This window comes from Salmo salar, chromosome 11 (genome assembly GCF_965601325.2).
Source record: "Salmo salar chromosome 11, fSalSal1, whole genome shotgun sequence".
Taxonomy (NCBI): domain Eukaryota; kingdom Metazoa; phylum Chordata; class Actinopteri; order Salmoniformes; family Salmonidae; genus Salmo; species Salmo salar.
This window is the reverse complement of record NC_138301.1, coordinates 97,761,373-97,778,838: the sequence shown is the minus strand read 5'-3', so window position 1 is coordinate 97,778,838 and position 17,466 is coordinate 97,761,373. Positions and strand designations below refer to the sequence as shown.

The 17,466-nt window shown below is 42.4% G+C and overlaps 1 pseudogene; it reads right to left on the bottom strand.

Annotated features, from left to right (window-relative positions):
* Positions 1 to 681: 681 nt before the first annotated feature.
* Positions 682 to 11,217, bottom strand: LOC145858898 (uncharacterized; annotated as a pseudogene).
* Positions 11,218 to 17,466: the final 6,249 nt, after the last annotated feature.

Genomic DNA, 17,466 nt, shown 5'->3' with positions numbered 1-17,466 from the left:
ACTATCCCAATGGTAAATAACGGTCGTGCGCACGGCGCATTTCGTGACAAAAGATTTCAAAATATTTCATTACCGTACTTCGAAGCATGTCAACCGCTGTTTAAAATACATTTTTATGCCATTTTTCTCGTAAAAAAGCGATAATATTCCGACCGGGAATCTGCAATTAGATAAACAGCCGAAGGAAAATATATCACTGGGTTGAATCGGGCACGCGCCTAATTCCATTGTCCTCTGATGGGCCACTTGGAAAAGGCGATAATGTGTTTCAGCCTGAGGCTGCCTCGTCATCGTTCAGGTTTTTCCCGGGCTCTGAGAGCCTATTGGAGCCGTGGGAAATGTCACGTTACAGCTAAGATCCTGACTCTTCAATAAACAGAAGCAAGAACAACAACACCTTGTCAGACAGGCCACTTCCTGCATGAAACCTTCTCAGATTTTTGCCTGCCAAATGAGTTCTGTTATACTCACAGACACCATTCAAACAGTTTTAGAAACTTTAGGGTGTTTTCTATCCATATGTAATAAGTATATGCATATTCTAGTTACTGGGTAGGAGTGGTAACCAGATTAAATCGGGTACGTTTTTTATCCGGACGTGAAAATACTGCCCCCTATCCCAAACAGGTTTTAAGACAATGAGATAACCCAAAAAAAAGAAATTACATAACAATTACTGTATCATCTTACATTATGAAAGTGCACTTGTCTGCCCACAGCATTACTTGTGCTCATCTTCAAATCAAATCAAAGTTTATTTGTCACGTGCGCCGAATACAACAGGTGTAGACCTTACAGTGAAATGTTTACTTACAGGCTCTAACCAATAGTGCAAAAAAGGTAATAGGTGAACAATAGGTAGGTAAAGAAATAAAACAACAGTAAGATTACAGGCTATATATAGTAGCGAGGCTACATACAGACACCGGTTAGTCAGTCTGATTGAGGTAGTATGTACATGTAGATATGGTTAAAGTGACTATGCATATATGATGAACAGAGAGTAGCAGTAGCGCAACAGAGGGGTTGGCGGGTGGTGGGTGGAACACAATGCAGATAGCCCAGTTAGCCAATGTGCGGCAGCACTGGTTGGTCGGCCCAATTGAGGTAGTATGTACATGAATGTATAGTTAAAGTGACTATGCATATATGATAAACAGAGAGTAGCAGCAGCGTAAAAAGAGGGGTTGGGGGGGCACACAATGCAAATAGTCCGGGTAGCCATTTGATTACCGGTTCAGGAGTCTTATGGCTTGGGGGTAAAAACTGTTGAGAAGCCTTTTTGTCCTAGACTTGGCACTCCGGTACCGCTTGCCATGCGGTAGTAGAGTGAACAGTCTATGACTGGGGTGGCTGGGGTCTTTGACAATTTTTAGGGCCTTTCTCTGACACCACCTGGTGTAGCTGTCCTGGATGGCAGGCAGCTTAGCCCCAATGATGTACTGGGCCGTACGCACTACCCTCTGTAGTACCTTGCGGTCAGAGGCCGAGCAATTGCCGTACCAGGCAGTGATGCAACCAGGTTCTCCTCCCTCCTGCTGGTGGTGGGAGGAGATGAAGCAGCAGCAGCAGGGAGGACATATCATTGTCCCAGTCTGAAGGCAAGGAAAGGCAAACACCCCAAATCACATAAAACAATATCGCTGAGTTTGAAACATTGCACTACCAATGAGATAATCCATTTACTGTTTTTCTGCAGACTTCTGGAGGTGACGCAAATTGGTGGTCATAGTCAGGGATTTTGATAGTTTGATAACTTTAGGCTTCAATATAGTGTCCCACTTTTCAAGGAGCTTAGAGGATGTTTCATCGTCGAACATCCTGATTTACCTAAAACAAAGTGGATCAACTCAACTTCATGACCAAACAAAATCATGTTCTCAATCAGACAAATAGCCTGTAGTTCTGATTCCAAGACATATTTCATCACTCACCAATCCTTTGATGCCCAGAAACCTGGGAAAGACTGTGAGGACATCTGTGCTTCTGTCTGGACTATAAACTAGCTCCTGGTGATACTGGAACACTTCCTTCATCTTCTGATAGATTTGTTTTTCATCAGTAGAGTGGACAAGGAATTATATGGCCTTCTTGCAAGCATCACCAACAAGCTGGTGATCCAGGTCAGTCTTCCTCCTATGGGTTGGGCCTCCAGATTGGGTGAAATACTCTTCTTGATGGGTCGAAGTGAGGTCTTCATTGATACCGTCTTCACGCGATAATTCAGAAATCCTTTGCCTGTGTCAGTATCATAGAAGTGTTCCTTAGATGTGGTAAAAGATGACCAACAAGTCAAATTATTATTATTATTTGTAGACTTGATTCTATGACTGTTTGATGCCCCTTTCAGTCCACAGAACAAGTGTCAAAATATTAAAGCAAGCATGCTCTATCAGCACTTACATAATCTTTGGTGGAAAAAGGATCTCTTAAACCCTCTCTGGGATTTGTGGGACGCTAATCCAACCACAGTGTCCGATTTCAAAAAGGCTTTACGGCGAAAGCACACCATGCGATTATGTTAGGACAGCGCCTAGCCACAAAAACCATATAGACATTTTCCAGCCAAGGAGAAGGCTCACAAAAGTCAGAAATAGTGATTAAATTAATCACTAACCTTTGATGATCTTCATCTGGTGGCACTCCCAGGACTCCATGTTACACAAATGTTCATTTTGTTCAATAAAGTCCCTCTTTATGTCCAAAAACCTCAGTTTAAATTGGTGCGTTATGTTCAGTAATGCATTGTCTCAAATAACATCCGGTGAAATTGCAGAGAGCCAAATCAAATTACAGAAATACTCATCATAAACATTGATGAAAGAAACTTCTTGTTAATCCAGCCACTGTGTCAGATTTCAAAAATGCTTTACGGCGAAAGCAAACCATACTATTATCTGAGGATAGCACCCCATCAAACAAACACAGACAATCATATTTCATCCCGCCAGGCGCGACACAAAACTCAGAAATAACGACATAATTCATGCCTTTGAAGATCTTCTTTTGTTGGCACTCCAATATGTCCCATGAACATCACAAATGGTCCTTTTGTTCGATAAATTCTGTCGTTATATCTACAAAATGTCAATTTATTTGGCGCCTTTGATCTAGAAAAACACTGGTTCCAACTCACGCAACATGACTACAAAATATCTCATAAATTACCTGTAATCTTTGTCCAAACATTTCAAACAACTTTCCTAATACAACTTTAGGTATTTTTTAATGTAAATAATCAATAAAATTTAAGACGGGATAAACTGCGTTCAATACCGGACGAAAACAAAGTGGAGCATGCTTTCAGGTCATGCGCCTCTAACAAACACTCGACCCTCGTTCTGAACAGCAATACTTCTTCATTAAACAAAGGAAAAACATCAACCAATTTCTAAAGACTGATGACATCCAGTGGAAGCGATAGGAACTGCAAGCAAGTGCCTTAGAAATCTAGATCTCCATAGAAACCCATTGAAAAGAGTGACATCAAAAAATAAAAATCCTGGTTGGTTTGTCCTCGGGGTTTCGCCTGCCAAATAAGTTCTGTTATACTCACAGACATCATTCAAACTGTTTTAGAAACTTCAGAGTGTTTTCTATCCAAATCTAATAATATGCATATCCTAGCTTCTGGGCCTGAGTAGCAGGCAGTTTACTTTGGGCACGCTTTTCATCCGGACGTGAAAATACCGCCCCCTAGCCTAGAGAGGTTTGAAGGAAAAAGGGGCACAATTTCAAGAGCATAACGTTCTCTATGTTCACGTGTGGGAAGCCAGTAAAAACAGTAAAGCATACACACGTCAAATATGTTTAACTCTTACATCTAGACGTTCCGCTAGTGGAACACCTGCTCCAATATCCAATGATGGGCGTGGCGCGAAATACAAACTCCTCGAAAATCCGAAAACTTCCATTTTTGCTGATGAAGGTACTGTATCTTTCTACAGTCTCATAACGATGGCAAATAACTGTCATGCTAATCACATTTGCGCACGTTAGCTCAACCGTCCCGGTATAGGGACACCGATCCAGGATCAGACCCTTTTTTTCAATTTTCACAAAAAATACCCAAATTGAACTGCCTGTAGCTCAGGCCCTGAAGCAAGGATATGCATATTATTGGTACCATTTGAAAGGGAAACACTTTGAAGTTTGTGTAAATGTGAAAGGAATGTAGGAGAATATAACACAATAGATCTGGAAAAAGATAATAGAAAGAAGAAAAAAAACTTTTTTTGTACCATCTTTGAAATGCAAGAGAAAGGCCAAAATGTATTATTCCAGCCCAGCTGCAATTTAGATTTTGGCCACTAGATGGCAGCAGTGTACGTAAAACGTTTTAGATTGATCCAATGAATCATTGCATTTCTGTTCAAAATGTTGTATCAAGGCTGCCCAAATGTGCCTCATTTGTTTATTAATAACCCTGTTGGGGACACCCCTTCCCGTTCTTATCCCGGTAACGGGATTGCTTGACGAGATACATGGCGCGAAATTCAAAACAGCAAAAATCGAATAATTTCAATTTCTCAAACAATCAACTATTTTACACCATTTGAAATAAACATCTCCTTAATCCAACCACATTGTCCGATTTCAAAGAGGCTTTACGGCGAAAGCATAAAGTTAGATTATGTTAGGAGAGTACATAGACAAAAAGTTACACAGCCATTTTCATTACAAGGACAGGCGTTACCAAAAGCAGAAAAACAGCAAAAATTATGCACTAACCTTTGACAATCTTCATCAGATGACACTCCTAGGACATTATGTTAGACAATACATCGAGTTCATATTTATATCTAAAAACAGCATTTTACATCGGCGCGTGACGTTCAGAAAATGTATCCCCCAAAACTGCCGGTGAATTTACAAAAATACTCATTATAAACGTTGATAAAATATTAAACTGTTATTCAAAGAATTATAGATAAACATCTCCTGAATGCAACCGCATTGACAGATTTCAAAATAACTTTACTGGGAAAGCACACTTTGCAATAATCTGAGTACTGTGCTCATAAAAATACACTAGGCAATACAGATAGCCGCCATTGTGGAGTCATCTAAATGCATAAATAACATTAGAAATATTCACTTATCTTTAATAATCTTCATCAGAAGGCACTTCCAGGCATCCCAGGTCCACAACAAATGTTGTTTTGTTCGATAAAGTTCATAATTTATGTCCAAATAACTCGATGTTGTTAGCGCGTTCTGTAAGCTACTCAAAATGTAGGACGCGCAAGGAAAATGTCACGACGAAAAGTCAAAAACAAAATCTATTTACGTTCGTTCAAACATGTCAAACGTTGTATAGCATCAATCTTTAGGGCCATTTTAACGTGAAACTTCAGTAACATTTCAACCGGACCATTCCTGTGTCTTGAAAAACATTTCGGAACAGAGGTTCCTCCCCCATGAATGCGCGCCAATGAAGTGATGTCATTCCCTGGGTTACCAACTTCCCAGCCTTCTCATTCGGTCTCTGTTCATCATAGACGCCCCCAACAACTTTATAAAGACTGTTGATATCTAGTGGAAGTCTTCGGAAGTGCAAAATGAATCCTTTGTCACTGTGTGTTCCATTGGCAATGACTTGAAAATAGTACATCCACAAGATTTTAATTTCCTGCTTGGATTTTTCTCAGGTTTTTGCCTGCCATATGAGTTCTGTTATACTTACAGACACCATTCAAACAGTTTTAGAAACTTCAGTGTTTTCTATCTAAATATACTAATAATATGCATATTCTAGTTTCTGGGCCAGAGTAGTAACCTGTTCAAATTAGGTACGTTTTTCATCCGGCCGTGAAAATACTGCCCCCTAGCCGCAACAGGTTTTAATAACTTTTCATGTTCAAAACTGTGCACTCTCCTCAAACAATAGCATGGTATTCTTTCACTGTAATAGTGACTGTAAATTGGACAGTGCAGTTAGATTAACACACATTTAAGCTTTCTGACAATATCAGATATGTCTATGTCCTGGGAAATGTTCTTGTTACTTACAACCTCAGGCTAATGTGATTAGCATATGTTATCTCAACTGTCCCGCAGGGGACCCACTGATCCTGAAGAAGTCTCTTTTCCAAGCTTAGTATGATAAACATTCAACATTTGCCATGCTGTCAATCCAGCATGACTTCTGCTGTATTCAAAACAACTGGAAACTCAGAAACCTCAGACTTCAGTGAGTTCAAGACAACTGGGAACTCGGGGGAAAAAACGAGCTTCGACTGGCAAAATATGTTTTGAACGGTCATCAAACTTGGAATTCCAAGTTGGGAACTCGGGCCTCTTTCTAGAGATCCGACCTGAAAATCATTAAATGTAGGTTTTTTCCGAGTTCCCAGTTGTCTTGAAAGCAACATAAATCCAGAGAATATCAGACTTTGATGACAAAGTTTGATGACAATATTTGCCCACGAAGGACCGCCATGCCACCAAGGTGAGTCTAAAAAGGACTTGTGTGCTGCTGCATAAATGATGTAATATGCCAGGGAGATTGTCACGCCCTGACCTGAGAGAGACATTTTTCTCTGTTTAGTTAGAAATAAAATACATGCCCACCCCATATCACACCCTGACCTATGTTTTGCCCAGTTATGGTTTCCAATCAGATGCAGCTGTCTATCGTTCTCTCTGATTGGGAACCATACTTAGGCAGCCTTTTCCCACCTGTGTTTTGTGGGTAGTTGTTTTCTGTTTTACCTGACAGAACTGTGCTCTTTCGTTTCCATTGTTTATTTTGTTTTTAGTGTTCAGAAGAAAAATAAATATCAAGATGAACACTTACCACGCTGCACCTTGGTCCCCTCATTGCGACGGTCATTACAGAACTATCCACCACAACTGGATCAAGCAGCGTGCCCGGGAGGAGATGGATTCCTGGTCTCTGGAAGAGTGGGAGGAGAGAATAGACTGGATTTGGGGGCAAGTAGTGGATAAATATAGAAGCCTGCCGGGGAGGCAAGGAAGGAAGCATGAGAGGCAACCCCCAAAAGGTTTTTTGGGGGGGGGCACATGGGGAGATTGGCGGAGTCAGGGTTGAGACCTGAGCCAACTCCCCGTGCTTCTCGCACTCTCCCTGTAGTGCGCCTCCACAGCCCAGTACGTCCTGTGCCTGCTCCTCACACTCTCCCTCCAGTGAGTCTATTCAGCCTGGTACGCCCTGTGCCTGCTCCACGTACCAGGCTGTCAGTACGTCTCCTCAGTCCGGTGAGACCCGTTCCAGCTCCACGAGAGAAGCCTCCAGTGATGATCCATGGCCCGGAGCCTGTAGGGATAATCCATGGCAAGAAGCCTGTAGAGATGATCCATGGCCCGGAGCCAGTAGGGATGATCCATGGCACAAAGCCTCCAGTGATAATCCATGGCCCAGAGCCTGTAGGGATAATCGATGGCATGGAGCCTGCAGCGATGGTCCCCAGTCCGGAACCTACAGCAACGCTCTCCAGTCCGGAGCCTCCAGCGATGCTCCCCAGTCCGGCGCCTCCAGCGACGCTCCCCAGTCCGGCGCCTCCAGCGACGCTCCCAAGTCCGGCGCCTCCAGTGACGCTCCCCAGTCCGGAGCCTCCAGCGACGCTCCCCAGTCCGGAGCCTCCAGCGACGCTCCCCAGTCCGGAGCCTCCAGCGACGCTCCCCAGTCCGGAGCCTCCAGCGACGCTCCCCAGTCCGGAGCCTCCAGCGACGCTCCCCAGTCCGGAGCCTCCTGAGACGGCCTGCAGCCTGGAGTCGTCAGCAGCGGTCTGCAGCCCGGAGTCTTCAGCGGCGGTCTGCAGCCCGGAGTCTTCAGAGGCGGTCTGCAGTCCAGAGTCTTCAGCGGCGTCCTGCAGCCCAGACTAGTCAGCGGCGGCCTGCAGCCCAGAGTCTTAAGCGGCGGTCTGCGGCCCAGAGTCTTCAGCGGCGGCCTGCGGCCCAGAGTCTTCAGCGGCGGCCTGCGGCCCAGAGTCTTCAGCGGCGGCCTGCGGCCCAGAGTCTTCAGCGGCGGTCGGCAGTTCAGAGCCTCCGGCGATGATCCACGGTCTGGTTCCTCTGGCGACACAGAAGCGGGGGGATCAGCGGGCGGTGTGGGGGCTACGCCCCGAACCAGAGCCGCCGCCAAGTATAGATGCCCACCCGGAACCTCCCCTATAGGTTCAGGTTTGCGGCCGGGAGTCCGCACCTTTGAGGGGGGGGGTGGTACTGTCACGCCCTGACCTGAGAGAGACGTTTTTCTCTGTTCAGTTAGGTCAAGGTGTCACGTCCTGACCAGGTAAAGAGGTCATTTGCCTCTTTACCTGGGGTTGTTTTTGGGGTTTTCTGTTTCTATGTGGGAGTGTTTTAGATTTCTATGTGTTGTTTTTCCATGTTGGGCCGGGTATGGTTTCCAATCAGAGGCAGGTGTCTTTTGTTGTCTCTTATTGGAAGCCATACTTAGGCAGCCTGTTTTCCTGTGGGGTTTGTGGGTAGTTGTTTTCCTTTTTAGTCGTAGTACCTGATGGGACTGTTGTTGGTCAGTTTTTCATTAAAGAATTAAGAATGAGCACTATCCACGCTGCGTCTTGGTCTCCATTCCACGACCCCTGTGACACAGGGTGTGATATGGGGTGGACATTCTATGTATTTTATTTCTATGTTTTGGCCAGGTATGGTTTCCAATCAGAGGCAGCTGTCTATCGTTGTCTCTGATTGGGAAACATACTTAGGCAGCCTTTCCCACCTGTGTTTTGTGGGTAGTTGTTTTCTGTTTTGTGTTTTACCTGACAGAACTGTGCGCTTTCTTTTCCATTGTTTATTATTTTGTTTTTAGTGTTCTGAGTAAAAATAAATATCAGGATGAACACTTACCACGCTGCACCATGGTCCCCTCATTGCGACGGTCGTTACAGAGATATGTATACTGTAGCTAAGAAAGTAGCTAAGAAAGTCTGCTTATATACCCTGCTTTATTTATCCTACAGTTCTGACTTGGTGTACAGGGAGAGCACTGTAAGAACGGCCCATGTTCTGAATTCTGTCGCTGTACATTTCAAAAGTGCTGAATAAATAATTATATTGACTACTTCCGTCCTAGCTCGCTCATTAATGTTGTTGTGGAAATTGTTACACAGGGACACCCGAAGTCAATCTTAAATGAATCATTGTTTATTATCAGTTAACTGGAGAGGTTCCAACAAACTTGATGCACCATAGTGAACGTCTGTCAGGAGCTTTCTCGCAGCAGTCCCGTTAGTTCTCTTATATACTTACACAGAAAGTAATATTTACATGATTTAGCTTATTCATTATTCATAATTCATTTATGATTAATGTTTGCTATCATTCATGTGACCGACCAATACTCGTTCATGCATGTGTAAGACCAAAATCTCACGAGGCTTCTTCTCTCCAAGCTGAGACCATGAAATTGAGATTTCGTTCTCAAAACAAGGGTCTGGGCATACTGCCAAATTGCAGATACTACAGTGAGGATTTCTTCCAGGCATTCAATCAGTCACTTGCATAACACAGAAATTGGTTATTAGAAAAGCATAAACATACACATTCCATCCTCTTATCTATTCAACTTTTCACATGAGCTCCAAATATCTCTAATGGTCGTCCCAGTGTTTTTTACGCACGTGATGTCAGAACGCGCTTACTGTTCCAAAATGTGATTGTTACGCAACAGGACAGTTAATTCACGCTGCCCTCAAACTAAGGCACGCTGCCTGCTTTTATTTATAGGCTGTTTCAACTTGTCAATTTCAAATGTTTTTCGAACAAGTTTTAATTTCTAACAACAGTTTGAATTGAGGTGTAGGACATTTCACTTTTGCGGACAATACATTTTTTAAGGCATTACTGAGCCGGACAAACTTCCCAAGCACTTCCCTATTGTTCCCCAGATCAAATATGCAGATATTTGCGCATCTCCAGTCAGAACAGGACCTGCACAAACTTCTTCACATTATCTGGCTGGTGCCTGCTTCGCCTTCACTGTTGTTTTCATTACTACATGATAATAACTTTTGACATGTGTGCGTTTCTATCAAAGTAAGTGCCTTGTTATGTTATAATAGTTTCTGTATGTCGTGTTTTGACGTTTCTACTGTAGCTCACTGTATGCATGGAGCATAATACAATTGTTTATATTCCTCATAACCGCGGACACTCGCCAGGTAAAGTTACACATTTCATAACCTTCATGGTGTTATACTCAATCGTGCTTATGTAGCTAGCTACAATCTTCTATTAGCTCTGTAAAACAATGTTAATTGCATCAGAGAAGTATTAGCTTGTGTTGTCTTTTGAAGCTACCCTGGCCTTATGACCATGGCTTGTTTTCATTTGGACTGTTTAGCGTAATTCTGCCCTGCTCTGCCCCCTTGTGGAGCTCAACATTTACTGTTTCTTCCTATTATAGAACTCATATTTGTTGTTTTTTAATACAATATATTATTTTTTATAGCAGTGTTATTATGTTAATTCTTTGTAATATTGTTGTATTGCTATATCCTGATATTGTATTATAATTACTAATAATTCCTCTTTATTCTGTACTTTCAGAAACAACATACACAAACAATATTGAACATTATTTGCTAATATCACAAGTGGAACTGGACGTCTTTCGAGCTGAAGATTGAGGCCAGCTTTTGTATGCTAGCGTACACTCCTTAACAGTTTTACTGGATGAAAACAAAGCAAGAAAACACATAGGCCTATATGTAATAGTTGTTTATTTTATTTGAAGTATTGGCGGTGGTTAAACAAAAACAACAACAAAAACTTGTTTTACTACAGGACAAAAAACTGCAAGAAAAGACTGACAATTTAGGGGTTATGCATAACGCATATTTCATATTCATGCAGTGATTGAACAACAACTGCATTTCCACCCCCACCTCTAAAGGCATAATATCATGGCAGATCAGCAGTCATGTCACCTGTCACGTCAGTCAGTAATTGATGCAGATGTGCTCAGTAGTGCTTGAGCATATGGTACCCCCCAAAGCGTGATGAAACACATAGAGGTGTGTCACAAGCTAAACACTTGTACTTTGTCAACTTCCTCTGCTTCCTTGTCCTGGTGCCAGACAGGCAGACTTTGCAGTGCCTCCGTGTGTGACCACCTTGAGCAGCAGTTTAAGGGACTTGCCGCGCAGTGAGGCGTAGGGGATTGTCTGCAGCAGGGTGGCCCCCAGTGGATGGGCGTCGAGGGGTGTTGTGCACCTCCAGCAGCTCTCGCATTAGGTTCTCTGTACTTTTGGTAGGTAATTACTTTACCAATGGGGGAGAGGGAATGGGAGGATGAGGGAAGGGAGAGGATGATGAGTGGGTAGGTGGGTGAGATATTTTCACTATAATTGCATAATGGAACTGTATGTGATTTGTATGTGAACTGTCCAATTACAAAACATACCTTGTTCGGTAATCATTTCACCTGTTAGTTGGAGGTGAACTATGTGGCCATTGAGGCAGCAGTGTCGATCAGATGGGAAAATATCTTCTTGTACCACTTGGCAGTTTTCCAAGCGCATTCCACATAGATATTTATCATGTCGGCCTTATCCGCTGCCCCCATTTTGAAGTTATAGTCAAGCACACAGTCTGGTTTGATCTTTCTCTCTCCTGTCAGGTGGTCCACCTTCGCTGTGGCCGACATGGTTGCTGTATCGACAGTGGGCAAGACGTGGACATCTCGTTTGTCATGCCACTTTACTGCCAGCTGTTGACCATTCTCCTTGAACTCCACCTCCCCTCTCTGCATCTTTCTGCATCCGAATGCCGGCATCCCCTTCCTGTTCGACCTGACTGTGCCACAGACCACTGTGCTGCAGGAGAGCAGATGCTGGAAGTGTGTGGGACTGCTGTACCAATTGTCCTCATATAAAGTGTGTCCCTTGCCGAGATGAGGAGCCAGCATAGTCATCACCGTAGACCCGGACACCCAAAGCCCATCATAATGTTGGATGTTAGTGGTGGACCCTGTTTAGACTATAATGTCCTGGACAAATCTTGTCTTCACATCGCACATAACAAAGAAGTTGACCCCAAACCTGTGCCTTTTGGAGGGAATATATTGATGGAACGCCAGCCTATCCTTCCATAACATCAGGGACTCATCAATGCATAGGTCCTTGAATGGCACAAAGACCCAATCAAATGATGTCAAGCTGGTAATAACATTTCTTATTTTGTGTAACGGGTCATTTAGGTTGGCAGTGTCCTTGCTGACAAATTACAGGCATCGCAGCAGAACTAGGAAGCGGTCTTGGGAAAAGAGGGTGGCAAAGAAGGGAGTTGCAAACATAGGATCTGTCCTCCAGTATTCTCTTAGGGAGTTATTCTTTACTATTCCCATGACATGGACTGTCACCAGGAAGGTATACATTTCACTAATTGTGGTTGTCACCCATTTAGCGAGTTTCCCCCCCACTCCTGGCTCTCTCTTCTCCTGTAGCTCCAAGGCATAGTGATTGCTCTCCTCTACTTTGTCTCCCACCAGGTCCTCTGTCAGAAACAGCTTGAAGGGAAATGGCAAGGGGCTTTGCACTTCAGACTGGGACTCATCAAAGCAAACAGCAGGGCCAGGATGGGTGAAATGGCTGGCGGCCTTCCTGCTACCACCGACCTCCTGTACTTCATCCATTGTGGGTCTGCCTCCATCACCACCAGCATCTTCAAAGGGACTTTGTCCACTTCGTCAGTGGACAAGGGGTCCTCAGATTCAGGGTTCTCAATGGCTAAAAGATTGGGGGGCAGCTCCTCACTGTCACTGTCAGAATCAGATTCCCGACTTTCAGACTCGTTGTCAGAATTTATAAAAAGCTCCAGAATTTCTGCATTTGTGAGTTGTTTCCTTTTGAAAGACATTGCTAATGCTACAGCTTAGCCCACTAGCTACATACATAAACAACAACACTGAATGGATCAGATTGGGAGTCAGAGGTTACGTGATTGACTGCCGGCACGCTCCACTTGTGTCAATAAATCACTATCAAAAACTGTTTTGTGTGGTAATGGTTTATTTATGTACTGTTGTACATTCCGATTTTGCATAGATTGTAATGGACACATATTATGTATGTAACATACTTTTTTGAAGGTTGTACTGATAATGATGAGCTAAGCTAATTCCAGCTATGTGTGGAGCCATGTTTGTTGATATACAATGCATTCTGGGTTTCATATCAATGTCTGTCGGACGAAAAATTTTATAACAAAATGAGTTAAGTAAACTTCCAGAAGTGAATGATGGGATGTGAACGATGGTAGACAACACACCCCCTTCAACATGCATACTGTAAACAGACCAAACTCATCTTGTTGCAAAAAAACAAACATGGCGGTGTGGACAAATTACCCGTCTTTGGATTACTTTTGATTTCAAGAAAGTGTTTTACTCAAATATTTCTATCAATAGTGAGCTCACCCATGATGTGATGAATTATAAATAGTAATTTCCATTAGCTAATTCATATTGTAGTTTCTATCAGGCGAGAGTTATCTAAATATGACCACTTGTGTTACGCACATTTTTCCTCAGTTACATTGCAGAATAATAGTGAAGACATCCAAACTATGAACTAACAAATATGGAATCATGTAGTAACTAAAAAAGTGTTAAACAAATCGAAATATATTTTAGATTCTTAAAAGTAGACACCCTTTGCCTTGATGACAGATTTGCACACTCTCTCAATCAGCTTCACCTGGAATGCTTTTCCAACAGTCTTGAAGGAGTTCCTACGTATGCTGAGCACTTGTTGGCTGCTTTTCCTTCACTCTGCGGTCCGACTCATCCCAAACCATCTCAGTTGGATTGAGGTCAGGGGATTGTGGAGGCCAGGTCATCTGATGCAGCACTCCTTCACTCTCCTTCTGGGTCAAATAGCCCTTACACAGCCTGGAGGTGTGTTGGGTCATTGTCTTGTAGAAAAACAAATGATAGTCCCACTAAACGCAAACCAGATGGAATGGCGTATCGCTGTGGAATGATGCGGTAGCCATGCTGGTTAAGTGTGCCTTGAAATCTAGATAAATCACAGACAGTGTCACCAGCAAAGCACCCCCACACCATCACACATCCTCCTCCATGCTTCATGGTGGGAACCACACATGCGGAGATCATCCATTCACCAACTCTACGTCTCACAAAGACACGGCGGTTGGAAACAAAAATCAAACATTTGGACTAATCAGACCAAATTACAGATTTCCACTGGTCTAATGTCCATTGCTCATGTTTCTTGGTCCATGCAAGTCTCTACTTGTTTTTGGTGTGCTTTAGTAGTGGTTTCTTTGCAGCAATTTGACCATGAAAGCCTGATTCACGCAGTTTCCTCTGAACTGTTGATTTTGAGATGTGTCTGTTACTTGAACTCCGTGAGATGTGTCTGTGGAGATCTTCACAATTGCCGTAATAATCTGTGCAGAATGCTGAACAGCATTTATCACTTGCACTATATACTTTTAATGTTATCGCAACTGCAATCTAGGTAATTTGGTTGTGCTTTTAGATGAAGCACATTGATAACACATTAAGTTGTTGTATAAACACAAAATATTTGACATTGTATTCCAATTTGAACTTGGTTGTGGTTTCAAATGGTTGAAAGCGCAGATAACACATTTAGATGACAAATAAAGCAAAAATCTGACATTGAATTTGGTTGTTCTTTTAGATGGTTGAAAGCATAACGAAAACACATTGGGAATTCAACAAACTTCTGGCTGTCATTTTGAGTGGGTGAATAAAGATTGAAATCTCATTGATCTACTGTCTCAACCAAACATTACCCAGAAGTCCATGTTGAAATTATCTGGTGTGCCTTGTGGATTGTTTGTCCTATGAATGTAGACTCCATCAGGTAAAAGCTTGAGAAGGGGAACCCATCCCTCCTTGGTTTGGCCCTGCTGTGCTGTGCTGTTGAATGTGGCAGGTTTGATAAAACAGCATCTGTTTCCTCTTTGAGTCCGATTTTTGCTACCACTGCACACGTCAAGTTTTCATTTACATTTGGTTGAATTGTCAACTAATGTGAAATTATCGTGAAATCAACAACAAATGTTACCATGTCATTGAATTTAGGTTAAAAGCTGGGCAATGTTTTTTTTTAGATACGTTGATTACTTTTTGCAAATCCAATCAGTTTTCCACGTTGATTCAATGTCATCACATAGATTTTGGGGGGTTGAAATGACGTGGAAATAGCATTGATTCAACCAGTTATTACCCAGTGAGATGTACCAACCTGTTAGTCAGGTTAAGTCAATGTATTTAAGTTTAAGTTTTACCCTCATCTCAATGTTTACAAAGCTGGTTGAAATTAGATGAAAACAGTACTGGTTGATTACTTTTTTCAAATCCAATGTGTTTTCCACGTTGATTCCGCTTCACAATACATTGACAAATTGCGTTGAAAGAACATTGATTCAACCAGTGTGTGCCCAGTGTGTATACACTCAGTTGAATAGTTGTGGAGAAGCCTGTCTTTTGCTTTTTGTTGTCTCAAGTTGACTCTCCTAACACTGCTTAGGCTTTATGTTCACTGGAGAAAAGCCAAATAAAGAGTTTTCGCTTAACCCTTCAAATCAGCTGGGATGTCTGTTCAAAGCATTCCTACTGGGAGAAACTTATTTTATATGTTCAGGCCTTAACTTATTCATGAAGTCAACTAACATGGGATGCTCTGTAACATAGCTCAGAGAGACAATAGGTGAGGGCATTTGTTGTTTTAAAATGTCTTGTGTTATGTTATTGATTACTTTCTTTTGGCAGCATACTGTATGTAGGGCTAGTGCGAAGGAGTACCACATGTGATTATGCTTTCTTGTGGTTGTCTTTCTGTGTGTGTGTGTGTGTGTGTGTGTGTGTGTGTGTGTGTGTGTGTGTGTGTGTGTGTGTGTGCGCGTGCGCAGGCTTTTCCCTTAAGCTGTGAAGGATGCCTCCACTGTAAAGTGTTTGACTTGAGTTTCTGTCTGATTAGGATTTGGTTGCACAGAGCACAGCAGTTGGACATCCAGGCGGATCGGGAGGTTATGAGGTTATGAAGCACAAACAAACTCCCAAAATCTGAGCCATCTTTGACAGTATCCATAGAACATAATGGCATTATTTACACTTTTGTGCCAGCCCAAGGAAAACATTGCCTGATGTTAGCCTACAAACAATAAACACTTCCCAATAAACACATTGAGGAAATATTGTGTGAGTAGATATGTGGGAGGATATGGACAGTGTTAGCTGAAATGACTCACATTAACACCTTGATACAGTATGTAGCTATCACTTATGGAACAATATCAAATGTTTGCTGTCTTTGATATAGTTTTGACTGAAAATGAAATCAACGTTAATTCTCATTGTGAACAATAAGCTTTTTTGGCACAAGCATATTGATACTTTGTTGCATGCTTTCTGGAAAGTCCAAATATTACTTAATTGAAAAAGTTCTCTGGTGAAATTGTACTCATACTGTATATGATTATATATCTTTAGCATATCCCATATCAAACTTCTTACTTTACGAGAATGACAGTCTTGTTTGCCCTTTGTTGATCAATTATTTTGAATGGGTGACGTCAACAACAAGTTTTCATCAGCTTCCTGACTACTTCATGTTTACTTTTGGAAGTTTGGAGATGTAAGGAGGGTGTAAAGGAGTACAATTTGTATTAGGCACCAGGCAGATTGGTAGACACCTAGCCAATTGTCATTCTTGACGGACCACTTGCTGTCATACACTGTCTCCATGGCAACTGATTACTGTCTGGGCAGTGTGTACTCGGCAGTTCTAGGAAGAGAGCTGTGAAATAAAGTGTTGAATCCCTCTGACAGCTTTTCCAAACAAACACACACAGAAGGAAAGGGGAGACAAAACAGGCTGAAGCAATATTCTGAGGCCTGCTGAGTTGTTTCTTCTATATCTTCTGCTGAAAATCTAGAACCGGAAACATGAGGCAATAAGATTAAGAGATGAGGAGACAATCATACATTTTTCAGAGTGGTTGATATGCAGTTAGTACTGTTATTGTTTTCTTTTGAATACATTTGATATATTAGCGCCAATTGAATGAGTTGGTAATGAATTTATGAGGCTTTACTTGACACTTATGTAGCCATCAGATTGATGATGTCGACCATGGTCTTTTTCTTGAAATTCTTAACTTTTGACAAGCTAATTTCACATGGTACAGCAAATGTGACAATGGGGCGGAATTTTAGACATGATCACTTAATGTAGGTTATGCTACGTTTTTCTAATTACTCAACAGGGCTTACTTAAATTGTAGACCTCCACTGGCTCTCACATCAAAGCTTATTTCCTATTTGAACCACAAATTGTCTCACTTGATCACTTCAAACAGAATAACACAGCGGCCACAGCAAAGGGAAATCAATACAAATTAAATACATACCTCCCATTTGCTGAGGTGATGATACCCACCATTTCCCCCTTCGCTCCTCCCTAAACCATTCGGCACAACACAGAG